Source organism: Phyllobates terribilis, unplaced genomic scaffold (assembly GCF_046119375.1).
Source record: "Phyllobates terribilis strain yellow unplaced genomic scaffold, ASM4611937v1 Scaffold_2__4_contigs__length_985480577, whole genome shotgun sequence".
In the NCBI taxonomy this organism is placed as follows: domain Eukaryota; kingdom Metazoa; phylum Chordata; class Amphibia; order Anura; family Dendrobatidae; genus Phyllobates; species Phyllobates terribilis.
In genome coordinates, this window is record NW_027362762.1 from 5,113,836 (window position 1) to 5,127,365 (window position 13,530).

Below are 13,530 nucleotides of genomic sequence, written 5' to 3' on the forward strand. Positions count from 1 at the left end.
TATGTACACATTGACTGCACCAGCAGAATAGTGAGTGCAGCTCTGGAGTATAATACAGGGTGTAACTCAGGATCAGTAATGTAATGTATGTACACAGTGACTGCACCAGCAGAATAGTGAGTGCAGCTCTGGAGTATAATACAGGAGGTAACTCAGGATCAGTAATGTAATGTATGTACACAGTGACTGCACCAGCAGAATAGTGAGTGCAGCTCTGGAGTATAATACAGGATGTAACTCAGGATCAGTAATGTAATGTATGTATACAGTGACTGCACCAGCAGAATAGTGACTGCAGCTCTGGAGTATAATACAGGATGTAACTCAGGATCAGTAATGTAATGTATGTACACAGTGACTGCACCAGCAGAATAGTGAGTGCAGCTCTGGAGTATAATACAGGATGTAACTCAGGATCAGTAATGTAATGTATGTACACAGTTACTGCACCAGCAGAATAGTGAGTGCAGCTCTGGAGTATAATACAGGATGTAACTCAGGATCAGTAATGTAATGTATGTACACAGTGACTGCACCAGCAGAATAGTTTGTGCAGCTCTGGAGGATAATACAGGATGTAACTCAGGATCAGTAATGTAATGTATGTAGACAGAGACTTCACCAGCAGAATAGTGAGTGCAGCTCTGGAGTATAATACAGGATGTAACTCAGGATCAGTAATGTAATGTATGTACACAGTGACTGCACCAGCAGAATAGTGAGTGCAGCTCTGGAGTATAATACAGGATGTAACTCAGGATCAGTAATGTAATGTATGTACACAGTGACTGCACCAGCAGAATAGTGAGTGCTGCTCTGGAGTATAATACAGGATGTAACTCAGGATCAGTAATGTAATGTATGTACGCAGTGACTGCACCAGCAGAATAGTGAGTGCTGCTCTGGAGTATAATACAGGATGTAACTCAGGATCAGTAATGTAATGTATGTACACAGTGACTGCACCAGCAGAATAGTGAGTGCAGCTCTGGAGTATAATACAGGATGTAACTCAGGATCAGTAATGTAATGTATGTACACAGTGACTGCACCAGCAGAATAGTGAGTGCAGCTCTGGAGTATAATACAGGATGTAACTCAGGATCAGTAATGTAATGTATGTACACAGTGACTGCACCAGCAGAATAGTGAGTGCAGCTCTGGAGTATAATACAGGAGGTAACTCAGGATCAGTAAAGTAATGTATTTACACAGTGACTGCACCAGCAGAATAGTGAGTGCAGCTCTGGAGTATAATACAGGATGTATCTCAGGATCAGTAATGTAATGTATGTACACAGTGACTGCACCAGCAGAATAGTGAGTGCAGCTCTGGAGTATAATACAGGATGTAACTCAGGATCAGTAATGTAATGTATGTACACAGTGACTGCACCAGCAGAATAGTGAGTGCAGCTCTGGAGTATAATACAGGATGTAACTCAGGATCAGTAATGTAATGTATGTACACAGAGACTGCACCAGCAGAATAGTGAGTGCAGCTCTGGAGTATAATACAGGATGTAACTCAGGATCAGTAATGTAATGTATGTACACAGTGACTGCACCAGCAGAATAGTGAGTGCAGCTCTGGAGTATAATACAAGATGTAACTCAGGATCAGTAATGTAATGTATGTACACAGTGACTGCACCAGCAGAATAGTAAGTGCAGCTCTGGAGTATAATACAGGATGTAACTCAGGATCAGTAATGTAATGTATGTACAGTGACTGCACCAGCAGAATAGTGAGTGCAGCTCTGGAGTATAATACAGGAGGTAACTCAGGACCAGTAATGTAATGTATGTAAACAGTGACTGCACCAGCAGAATAGTGAGTGCAGCTCTGGAGTATAATACAGGAGGTAACTCAGGACCAGTAATGTAATGTATGTACACAGTGACTGCACCAGCAGAATAGTGAGTGCAGCTCTGGAGTATAATACAGGATGTAACTCAGGATCAGTAATGTAATGTATGTACACAGTGATTGCCCAAGCAGAATAGTGAGTGCAGCTCCGGGGTATAATACAGGATGTCACTCAGGATCAGTAATGTAATGTATGTACACAGTGACTGCACCAGCAGAATAGTGAGTGAAGCTCTAGAGTATAATACAGGATGTAACTCAGGATCAGTAATGTAATGTATGTACACAGTGATTGCAACAGCAGAATAGTGAGTGCTGCTCTGGTGTATAATACAGGAGGTAACTCAGGATCAGTAATGTAATGTATGTACACGGTGATCGCACCAGCAGAATAGTGAGTACAGCTCTCGAGTATAATACAGGATGTAACTCAGGATCAGTAATGTAATGTATGTACACAGTGATTGCACCAGCAGAATAGTGAGTGCAGCTCTGGAGTATAATACAGGATGTAACTCAGGATCAGTAATGTAATGTATGTACATAGTGACTGCACCAGCAGAATAGTGAGTGCAGCTCTGGAGTATAATACAGGATGTAACTCAGGATCAGTAATGTAATGTATGTACACAGTGACTGCACCAGCAAAATAGTGAGTGCAGCTCTGGAGTATAATACAGGATGTTACACAGGATCAGTAATGTAATGTATGTACACAGTGACTGCACCAGCAGAATAGTGAGTGCAGCTCTGGAGTATAATACAGGAGGTAACTCAGGATCAGTAATGTAATGTATGTACACAGTGACTGCACCAGCAGAATAGTGAGTGCAGCTCTGGAGTATAATGAAGGATGTAACTCAGGATCAGTAATGTAAGGTATGTACATAGTGACTGCACCAGCAGAATAGTGAGTGCAGCTCTGGAGTATAATACAGGATGTAACTCAGGATCAGTAATGTAATGTATGTACACAGTGACTGCACCAGCAGAATAGTGAGTGCAGCTCTGGAGTATAATACAGGATGTAACTCAGGATCAGTAATGTAATGTATGTACAGTGACTGCACCAGCAGAATAGTGAGTGCAGCTCTGGAGTATAATACAGGATGTAACTCAGGATCAGTAATGTAATGTATGTACACAGTGACTGCACCAGCAGAATAGTGAGTGCAGCTCTGGAGTATAATACAGGATGTAACTCAGGATCAGTAATGTAATGTATGTACACAGTGACTGCACCAGCAGAATAGTGAGTGCAGCTCTGGAGTATAATACAGGATGTAACTCAGGATCAGTAATGTAATGTATGTACACAGTGACTGCACCAGCAGAACAGTGAGTGCAGCTCTGGAGTATAATACAGGATGTTACACAGGATCAGTAATTTAATGTATGTACACAGTGACTGCACCAGCAGAATAGTGAGTGCAGCTCTGGAGTATAATGAAGGATGTAACTCAGGATCAGTAATGTAATGTATGGACACATTGACTGCACCAGCAGAACAGTGAGTGCAGCTCTGGAGTATAATGCAGGATGTAACTCAGGATCAGTAATGTAATGTATGTACGCAGTGACTGCACCAGCAGAATAGTGAGTGCAGCTCTGGAGTATAATACAGGATGTAACTCAGGATCAGTAATGTAATGTATGTACACAGTGACTGCACCAGCAGAATAGTGAGTGCAGCTCTGGAGTATAATACAGGATGTAACTCAGGATCAGTAATGTAATGTATGTACACAGTGACTGCACCGGCAGAATAGTGAGTGCAGCTCTGGAGTATAATACAGGTTGTAACTCAGGATCAGCAATGTAATGTATGTACACAGTGACTGCACCAGCAGAATAGTGAGTGCAGCTCTGGAGTATAATACAGGATGTAACTCAGGATCAGTAATGTAATGTATGTACACAGTGACTGCACCAGCAGAATAGTGACTGCTGCTCTGGAGTATAATACAGGATGTAACTCAGGATCAGTAATGTAATGTATGTACACAGTTACTGCACCAGCAGAATAGTGAGTGCAGCTCTGGAGTATAATACAGGATGTAACTCAGGATCAGTAATGTAATGTATGTACACAGTGACTGCACCAGCAGAATAGTTTGTGCAGCTCTGGAGGATAATACAGGATGTAACTCAGGATCAGTAATGTAATGTATGTAGACAGAGACTTCACCAGCAGAATAGTGAGTGCAGCTCTGGAGTATAATACAGGATGTAACTCAGGATCAGTAATGTAATGTATGTACACAGTGACTGCACCAGCAGAATAGTGAGTGCAGCTCTGGAGTATAATACAGGATGTAACTCAGGATCAGTAATGTAATGTATGTACACAGTGACTGCACCAGCAGAATAGTGAGTGCTGCTCTGGAGTATAATACAGGATGTAACTCAGGATCAGTAATGTAATGTATGTACGCAGTGACTGCACCAGCAGAATAGTGAGTGCTGCTCTGGAGTATAATACAGGATGTAACTCAGGATCAGTAATGTAATGTATGTACACAGTGACTGCACCAGCAGAATAGTGAGTGCAGCTCTGGAGTATAATACAGGATGTAACTCAGGATCAGTAATGTAATGTATGTACACAGTGACTGCACCAGCAGAATAGTGAGTGCAGCTCTGGAGTATAATACAGGATGTAACTCAGGATCAGTAATGTAATGTATGTACACAGTGACTGCACCAGCAGAATAGTGAGTGCAGCTCTGGAGTATAATACAGGAGGTAACTCAGGATCAGTAAAGTAATGTATTTACACAGTGACTGCACCAGCAGAATAGTGAGTGCAGCTCTGGAGTATAATACAGGATGTATCTCAGGATCAGTAATGTAATGTATGTACACAGTGACTGCACCAGCAGAATAGTGAGTGCAGCTCTGGAGTATAATACAGGATGTAACTCAGGATCAGTAATGTAATGTATGTACACAGTGACTGCACCAGCAGAATAGTGAGTGCAGCTCTGGAGTATAATACAGGATGTAACTCAGGATCAGTAATGTAATGTATGTACACAGAGACTGCACCAGCAGAATAGTGAGTGCAGCTCTGGAGTATAATACAGGATGTAACTCAGGATCAGTAATGTAATGTATGTACACAGTGACTGCACCAGCAGAATAGTGAGTGCAGCTCTGGAGTATAATACAAGATGTAACTCAGGATCAGTAATGTAATGTATGTACACAGTGACTGCACCAGCAGAATAGTAAGTGCAGCTCTGGAGTATAATACAGGATGTAACTCAGGATCAGTAATGTAATGTATGTACAGTGACTGCACCAGCAGAATAGTGAGTGCAGCTCTGGAGTATAATACAGGAGGTAACTCAGGACCAGTAATGTAATGTATGTAAACAGTGACTGCACCAGCAGAATAGTGAGTGCAGCTCTGGAGTATAATACAGGAGGTAACTCAGGACCAGTAATGTAATGTATGTACACAGTGACTGCACCAGCAGAATAGTGAGTGCAGCTCTGGAGTATAATACAGGATGTAACTCAGGATCAGTAATGTAATGTATGTACACAGTGATTGCCCAAGCAGAATAGTGAGTGCAGCTCCGGGGTATAATACAGGATGTCACTCAGGATCAGTAATGTAATGTATGTACACAGTGACTGCACCAGCAGAATAGTGAGTGAAGCTCTAGAGTATAATACAGGATGTAACTCAGGATCAGTAATGTAATGTATGTACACAGTGATTGCAACAGCAGAATAGTGAGTGCTGCTCTGGTGTATAATACAGGAGGTAACTCAGGATCAGTAATGTAATGTATGTACACGGTGATCGCACCAGCAGAATAGTGAGTACAGCTCTCGAGTATAATACAGGATGTAACTCAGGATCAGTAATGTAATGTATGTACACAGTGATTGCACCAGCAGAATAGTGAGTGCAGCTCTGGAGTATAATACAGGATGTAACTCAGGATCAGTAATGTAATGTATGTACATAGTGACTGCACCAGCAGAATAGTGAGTGCAGCTCTGGAGTATAATACAGGATGTAACTCAGGATCAGTAATGTAATGTATGTACACAGTGACTGCACCAGCAAAATAGTGAGTGCAGCTCTGGAGTATAATACAGGATGTTACACAGGATCAGTAATGTAATGTATGTACACAGTGACTGCACCAGCAGAATAGTGAGTGCAGCTCTGGAGTATAATACAGGAGGTAACTCAGGATCAGTAATGTAATGTATGTACACAGTGACTGCACCAGCAGAATAGTGAGTGCAGCTCTGGAGTATAATGAAGGATGTAACTCAGGATCAGTAATGTAAGGTATGTACATAGTGACTGCACCAGCAGAATAGTGAGTGCAGCTCTGGAGTATAATACAGGATGTAACTCAGGATCAGTAATGTAATGTATGTACACAGTGACTGCACCAGCAGAATAGTGAGTGCAGCTCTGGAGTATAATACAGGATGTAACTCAGGATCAGTAATGTAATGTATGTACAGTGACTGCACCAGCAGAATAGTGAGTGCAGCTCTGGAGTATAATACAGGATGTAACTCAGGATCAGTAATGTAATGTATGTACACAGTGACTGCACCAGCAGAATAGTGAGTGCAGCTCTGGAGTATAATACAGGATGTAACTCAGGATCAGTAATGTAATGTATGTACACAGTGACTGCACCAGCAGAATAGTGAGTGCAGCTCTGGAGTATAATACAGGATGTAACTCAGGATCAGTAATGTAATGTATGTACACAGTGACTGCACCAGCAGAACAGTGAGTGCAGCTCTGGAGTATAATACAGGATGTTACACAGGATCAGTAATTTAATGTATGTACACAGTGACTGCACCAGCAGAATAGTGAGTGCAGCTCTGGAGTATAATGAAGGATGTAACTCAGGATCAGTAATGTAATGTATGGACACATTGACTGCACCAGCAGAACAGTGAGTGCAGCTCTGGAGTATAATGCAGGATGTAACTCAGGATCAGTAATGTAATGTATGTACGCAGTGACTGCACCAGCAGAATAGTGAGTGCAGCTCTGGAGTATAATACAGGATGTAACTCAGGATCAGTAATGTAATGTATGTACACAGTGACTGCACCAGCAGAATAGTGAGTGCAGCTCTGGAGTATAATACAGGATGTAACTCAGGATCAGTAATGTAATGTATGTACACAGTGACTGCACCGGCAGAATAGTGAGTGCAGCTCTGGAGTATAATACAGGTTGTAACTCAGGATCAGCAATGTAATGTATGTACACAGTGACTGCACCAGCAGAATAGTGAGTGCAGCTCTGGAGTATAATACAGGATGTAACTCAGGATCAGTAATGTAATGTATGTACACAGTGACTGCACCAGCAGAATAGTGACTGCTGCTCTGGAGTATAATACAGGATGTAACTCAGGATCAGTAATGTAATGTATGTACGCAGTGACTGCACCAGCAGAATAGTGAGTGCAGCTCTGGAGTATAATACAGGATGTAACTCAGGACCAGTAATGTAATGTATGTACACAGTGACTGCACCAGCAGAATAGTGAGCGCAGCTCTGGAGTATAATACAGGATGTAACTCAGGATCAGTAATGTAATGTATGTACACAGTGACTGCACCAGCAGAATAGTGAGTGCAGCTCTGGAGTATAATACAGGATGTAACTCAGGATCAGTAATGTAATGTATGTACACAGTGACTGCACCAGCAGAATAGTGAGTGCAGCTCTGGAGTATAATACCGGATGTAACTCAGGATCAGTAATGTAATGTATGTACAGTGACTGCACCAGCAGAATAGTGAGTGCAGCTCTGCAGTATAATACAGGATGTAACTCAGGATCAGTAATGTAATGTATGCACACAGTGACTGCACCAGCAGAATAGTGAGTGCAGCTCTGGAGTATAATACAGGATGTAACTCAGGATCAGTAATGTAATGTATGTACACAGTGACTGCACCAGCAGAATAGTGAGTGCAGCTCTGGAGTATAATACAGGATGTAACTCAGGATCAGTAATGTAATGTATGTACACATTGACTGCACCAGCAGAATAGTGAGTGCAGCTCTGGAGTATAATACAGGGTGTAACTCAGGATCAGTAATGTAATGTATGTACACAGTGACTGCACCAGCAGAATAGTGAGTGCAGCTCTGGAGTATAATACAGGAGGTAACTCAGGATCAGTAATGTAATGTATGTACACAGTGACTGCACCAGCAGAATAGTGAGTGCAGCTCTGGAGTATAATACAGGATGTAACTCAGGATCAGTAATGTAATGTATGTATACAGTGACTGCACCAGCAGAATAGTGACTGCAGCTCTGGAGTATAATACAGGATGTAACTCAGGATCAGTAATGTAATGTATGTACACAGTGACTGCACAAGCAGAATAGTGAGTGCAGCTCTGGAGTATAATACAGGATGTAACTCAGGATCAGTAATGTAATGTATGTACACAGTTACTGCACCAGCAGAATAGTGAGTGCAGCTCTGGAGTATAATACAGGATGTAACTCAGGATCAGTAATGTAATGTATGTACACAGTGACTGCACCAGCAGAATAGTGAGTGCAGCTCTGGAGGATAATACAGGATGTAACTCAGGATCAGTAATGTAATGTATGTAGACAGAGACTTCACCAGCAGAATAGTGAGTGCAGCTCTGGAGTATAATACAGGATGTAACTCAGGATCAGTAATGTAATGTATGTACACAGTGACTGCACCAGCAGAATAGTGAGTGCAGCTCTGGAGTATAATACAGGATGTAACTCAGGATCAGTAATGTAATGTATGTACACAGTGACTGCACCAGCAGAATAGTGAGTGCTGCTCTGGAGTATAATACAGGATGTAACTCAGGATCAGTAATGTAATGTATGTACACAGTGATTGCCCAAGCAGAATAGTGAGTGCAGCTCCGGGGTATAATACAGGATGTCACTCAGGATCAGTAATGTAATGTATGTACACAGTGACTGCACCAGCAGAATAGTGAGTGAAGCTCTAGAGTATAATACAGGATGTAACTCAGGATCAGTAATGTAATGTATGTACACAGTGATTGCAACAGCAGAATAGTGAGTGCTGCTCTGGTGTATAATACAGGAGGTAACTCAGGATCAGTAATGTAATGTATGTACACGGTGATCGCACCAGCAGAATAGTGAGTACAGCTCTCGAGTATAATACAGGATGTAACTCAGGATCAGTAATGTAATGTATGTACACAGTGATTGCACCAGCAGAATAGTGAGTGCAGCTCTGGAGTATAATACAGGATGTAACTCAGGATCAGTAATGTAATGTATGTACATAGTGACTGCACCAGCAGAATAGTGAGTGCAGCTCTGGAGTATAATACAGGATGTAACTCAGGATCAGTAATGTAATGTATGTACACAGTGACTGCACCAGCAAAATAGTGAGTGCAGCTCTGGAGTATAATACAGGATGTTACACAGGATCAGTAATGTAATGTATGTACACAGTGACTGCACCAGCAGAATAGTGAGTGCAGCTCTGGAGTATAATACAGGAGGTAACTCAGGATCAGTAATGTAATGTATGTACACAGTGACTGCACCAGCAGAATAGTGAGTGCAGCTCTGGAGTATAATGAAGGATGTAACTCAGGATCAGTAATGTAAGGTATGTACATAGTGACTGCACCAGCAGAATAGTGAGTGCAGCTCTGGAGTATAATACAGGATGTAACTCAGGATCAGTAATGTAATGTATGTACACAGTGACTGCACCAGCAGAATAGTGAGTGCAGCTCTGGAGTATAATACAGGATGTAACTCAGGATCAGTAATGTAATGTATGTACAGTGACTGCACCAGCAGAATAGTGAGTGCAGCTCTGGAGTATAATACAGGATGTAACTCAGGATCAGTAATGTAATGTATGTACACAGTGACTGCACCAGCAGAATAGTGAGTGCAGCTCTGGAGTATAATACAGGATGTAACTCAGGATCAGTAATGTAATGTATGTACACAGTGACTGCACCAGCAGAATAGTGAGTGCAGCTCTGGAGTATAATACAGGATGTAACTCAGGATCAGTAATGTAATGTATGTACACAGTGACTGCACCAGCAGAACAGTGAGTGCAGCTCTGGAGTATAATACAGGATGTTACACAGGATCAGTAATTTAATGTATGTACACAGTGACTGCACCAGCAGAATAGTGAGTGCAGCTCTGGAGTATAATGAAGGATGTAACTCAGGATCAGTAATGTAATGTATGGACACATTGACTGCACCAGCAGAACAGTGAGTGCAGCTCTGGAGTATAATGCAGGATGTAACTCAGGATCAGTAATGTAATGTATGTACGCAGTGACTGCACCAGCAGAATAGTGAGTGCAGCTCTGGAGTATAATACAGGATGTAACTCAGGATCAGTAATGTAATGTATGTACACAGTGACTGCACCAGCAGAATAGTGAGTGCAGCTCTGGAGTATAATACAGGATGTAACTCAGGATCAGTAATGTAATGTATGTACACAGTGACTGCACCGGCAGAATAGTGAGTGCAGCTCTGGAGTATAATACAGGTTGTAACTCAGGATCAGCAATGTAATGTATGTACACAGTGACTGCACCAGCAGAATAGTGAGTGCAGCTCTGGAGTATAATACAGGATGTAACTCAGGATCAGTAATGTAATGTATGTACACAGTGACTGCACCAGCAGAATAGTGACTGCTGCTCTGGAGTATAATACAGGATGTAACTCAGGATCAGTAATGTAATGTATGTACGCAGTGACTGCACCAGCAGAATAGTGAGTGCAGCTCTGGAGTATAATACAGGATGTAACTCAGGACCAGTAATGTAATGTATGTACACAGTGACTGCACCAGCAGAATAGTGAGCGCAGCTCTGGAGTATAATACAGGATGTAACTCAGGATCAGTAATGTAATGTATGTACACAGTGACTGCACCAGCAGAATAGTGAGTGCAGCTCTGGAGTATAATACAGGATGTAACTCAGGATCAGTAATGTAATGTATGTACACAGTGACTGCACCAGCAGAATAGTGAGTGCAGCTCTGGAGTATAATACCGGATGTAACTCAGGATCAGTAATGTAATGTATGTACAGTGACTGCACCAGCAGAATAGTGAGTGCAGCTCTGCAGTATAATACAGGATGTAACTCAGGATCAGTAATGTAATGTATGCACACAGTGACTGCACCAGCAGAATAGTGAGTGCAGCTCTGGAGTATAATACAGGATGTAACTCAGGATCAGTAATGTAATGTATGTACACAGTGACTGCACCAGCAGAATAGTGAGTGCAGCTCTGGAGTATAATACAGGATGTAACTCAGGATCAGTAATGTAATGTATGTACACATTGACTGCACCAGCAGAATAGTGAGTGCAGCTCTGGAGTATAATACAGGGTGTAACTCAGGATCAGTAATGTAATGTATGTACACAGTGACTGCACCAGCAGAATAGTGAGTGCAGCTCTGGAGTATAATACAGGAGGTAACTCAGGATCAGTAATGTAATGTATGTACACAGTGACTGCACCAGCAGAATAGTGAGTGCAGCTCTGGAGTATAATACAGGATGTAACTCAGGATCAGTAATGTAATGTATGTATACAGTGACTGCACCAGCAGAATAGTGACTGCAGCTCTGGAGTATAATACAGGATGTAACTCAGGATCAGTAATGTAATGTATGTACACAGTGACTGCACCAGCAGAATAGTGAGTGCAGCTCTGGAGTATAATACAGGATGTAACTCAGGATCAGTAATGTAATGTATGTACACAGTTACTGCACCAGCAGAATAGTGAGTGCAGCTCTGGAGTATAATACAGGATGTAACTCAGGATCAGTAATGTAATGTATGTACACAGTGACTGCACCAGCAGAATAGTGAGTGCAGCTCTGGAGGATAATACAGGATGTAACTCAGGATCAGTAATGTAATGTATGTAGACAGAGACTTCACCAGCAGAATAGTGAGTGCAGCTCTGGAGTATAATACAGGATGTAACTCAGGATCAGTAATGTAATGTATGTACACAGTGACTGCACCAGCAGAATAGTGAGTGCAGCTCTGGAGTATAATACAGGATGTAACTCAGGATCAGTAATGTAATGTATGTACACAGTGACTGCACCAGCAGAATAGTGAGTGCTGCTCTGGAGTATAATACAGGATGTAACTCAGGATCAGTAATGTAATGTATGTACGCAGTGACTGCACCAGCAGAATAGTGAGTGCTGCTCTGGAGTATAATACAGGATGTAACTCAGGATCAGTAATGTAATGTATGTACACAGTGACTGCACCAGCAGAATAGTGAGTGCAGCTCTGGAGTATAATACAGGATGTAACTCAGGATCAGTAATGTAATGTATGTACACAGTGACTGCACCAGCAGAATAGTGAGTGCAGCTCTGGAGTATAATACAGGATGTAACTCAGGATCAGTAATGTAATGTATGTACACAGTGACTGCACCAGCAGAATAGTGAGTGCAGCTCTGGAGTATAATACAGGAGGTAACTCAGGATCAGTAAAGTAATGTATTTACACAGTGACTGCACCAGCAGAATAGTGAGTGCAGCTCTGGAGTATAATACAGGATGTATCTCAGGATCAGTAATGTAATGTATGTACACAGTGACTGCACCAGCAGAATAGTGAGTGCAGCTCTGGAGTATAATACAGGATGTAACTCAGGATCAGTAATGTAATGTATGTACACAGTGACTGCACCAGCAGAATAGTGAGTGCAGCTCTGGAGTATAATACAGGATGTAACTCAGGATCAGTAATGTAATGTATGTACACAGAGACTGCACCAGCAGAATAGTGAGTGCAGCTCTGGAGTATAATACAGGATGTAACTCAGGATCAGTAATGTAATGTATGTACACAGTGACTGCACCAGCAGAATAGTGAGTGCAGCTCTGGAGTATAATACAAGATGTAACTCAGGATCAGTAATGTAATGTATGTACACAGTGACTGCACCAGCAGAATAGTAAGTGCAGCTCTGGAGTATAATACAGGATGTAACTCAGGATCAGTAATGTAATGTATGTACAGTGACTGCACCAGCAGAATAGTGAGTGCAGCTCTGGAGTATAATACAGGAGGTAACTCAGGACCAGTAATGTAATGTATGTAAACAGTGACTGCACCAGCAGAATAGTGAGTGCAGCTCTGGAGTATAATACAGGATGTAACTCAGGATCAGTAATGTAATGTATGTACACAGTGATTGCCCAAGCAGAATAGTGAGTGCAGCTCCGGGGTATAATACAGGATGTCACTCAGGATCAGTAATGTAATGTATGTACACAGTGACTGCACCAGCAGAATAGTGAGTGAAGCTCTAGAGTATAATACAGGATGTAACTCAGGATCAGTAATGTAATGTATGTACACAGTGATTGCAACAGCAGAATAGTGAGTGCTGCTCTGGTGTATAATACAGGAGGTAACTCAGGATCAGTAATGTAATGTATGTACACGGTGATCGCACCAGCAGAATAGTGAGTACAGCTCTGGAGTATAATACAGGATGTAACTCAGGATCAGTAATGTAATGTATGTACACAGTGATTGCACCAGCAGAATAGTGAGTGCAGCTCT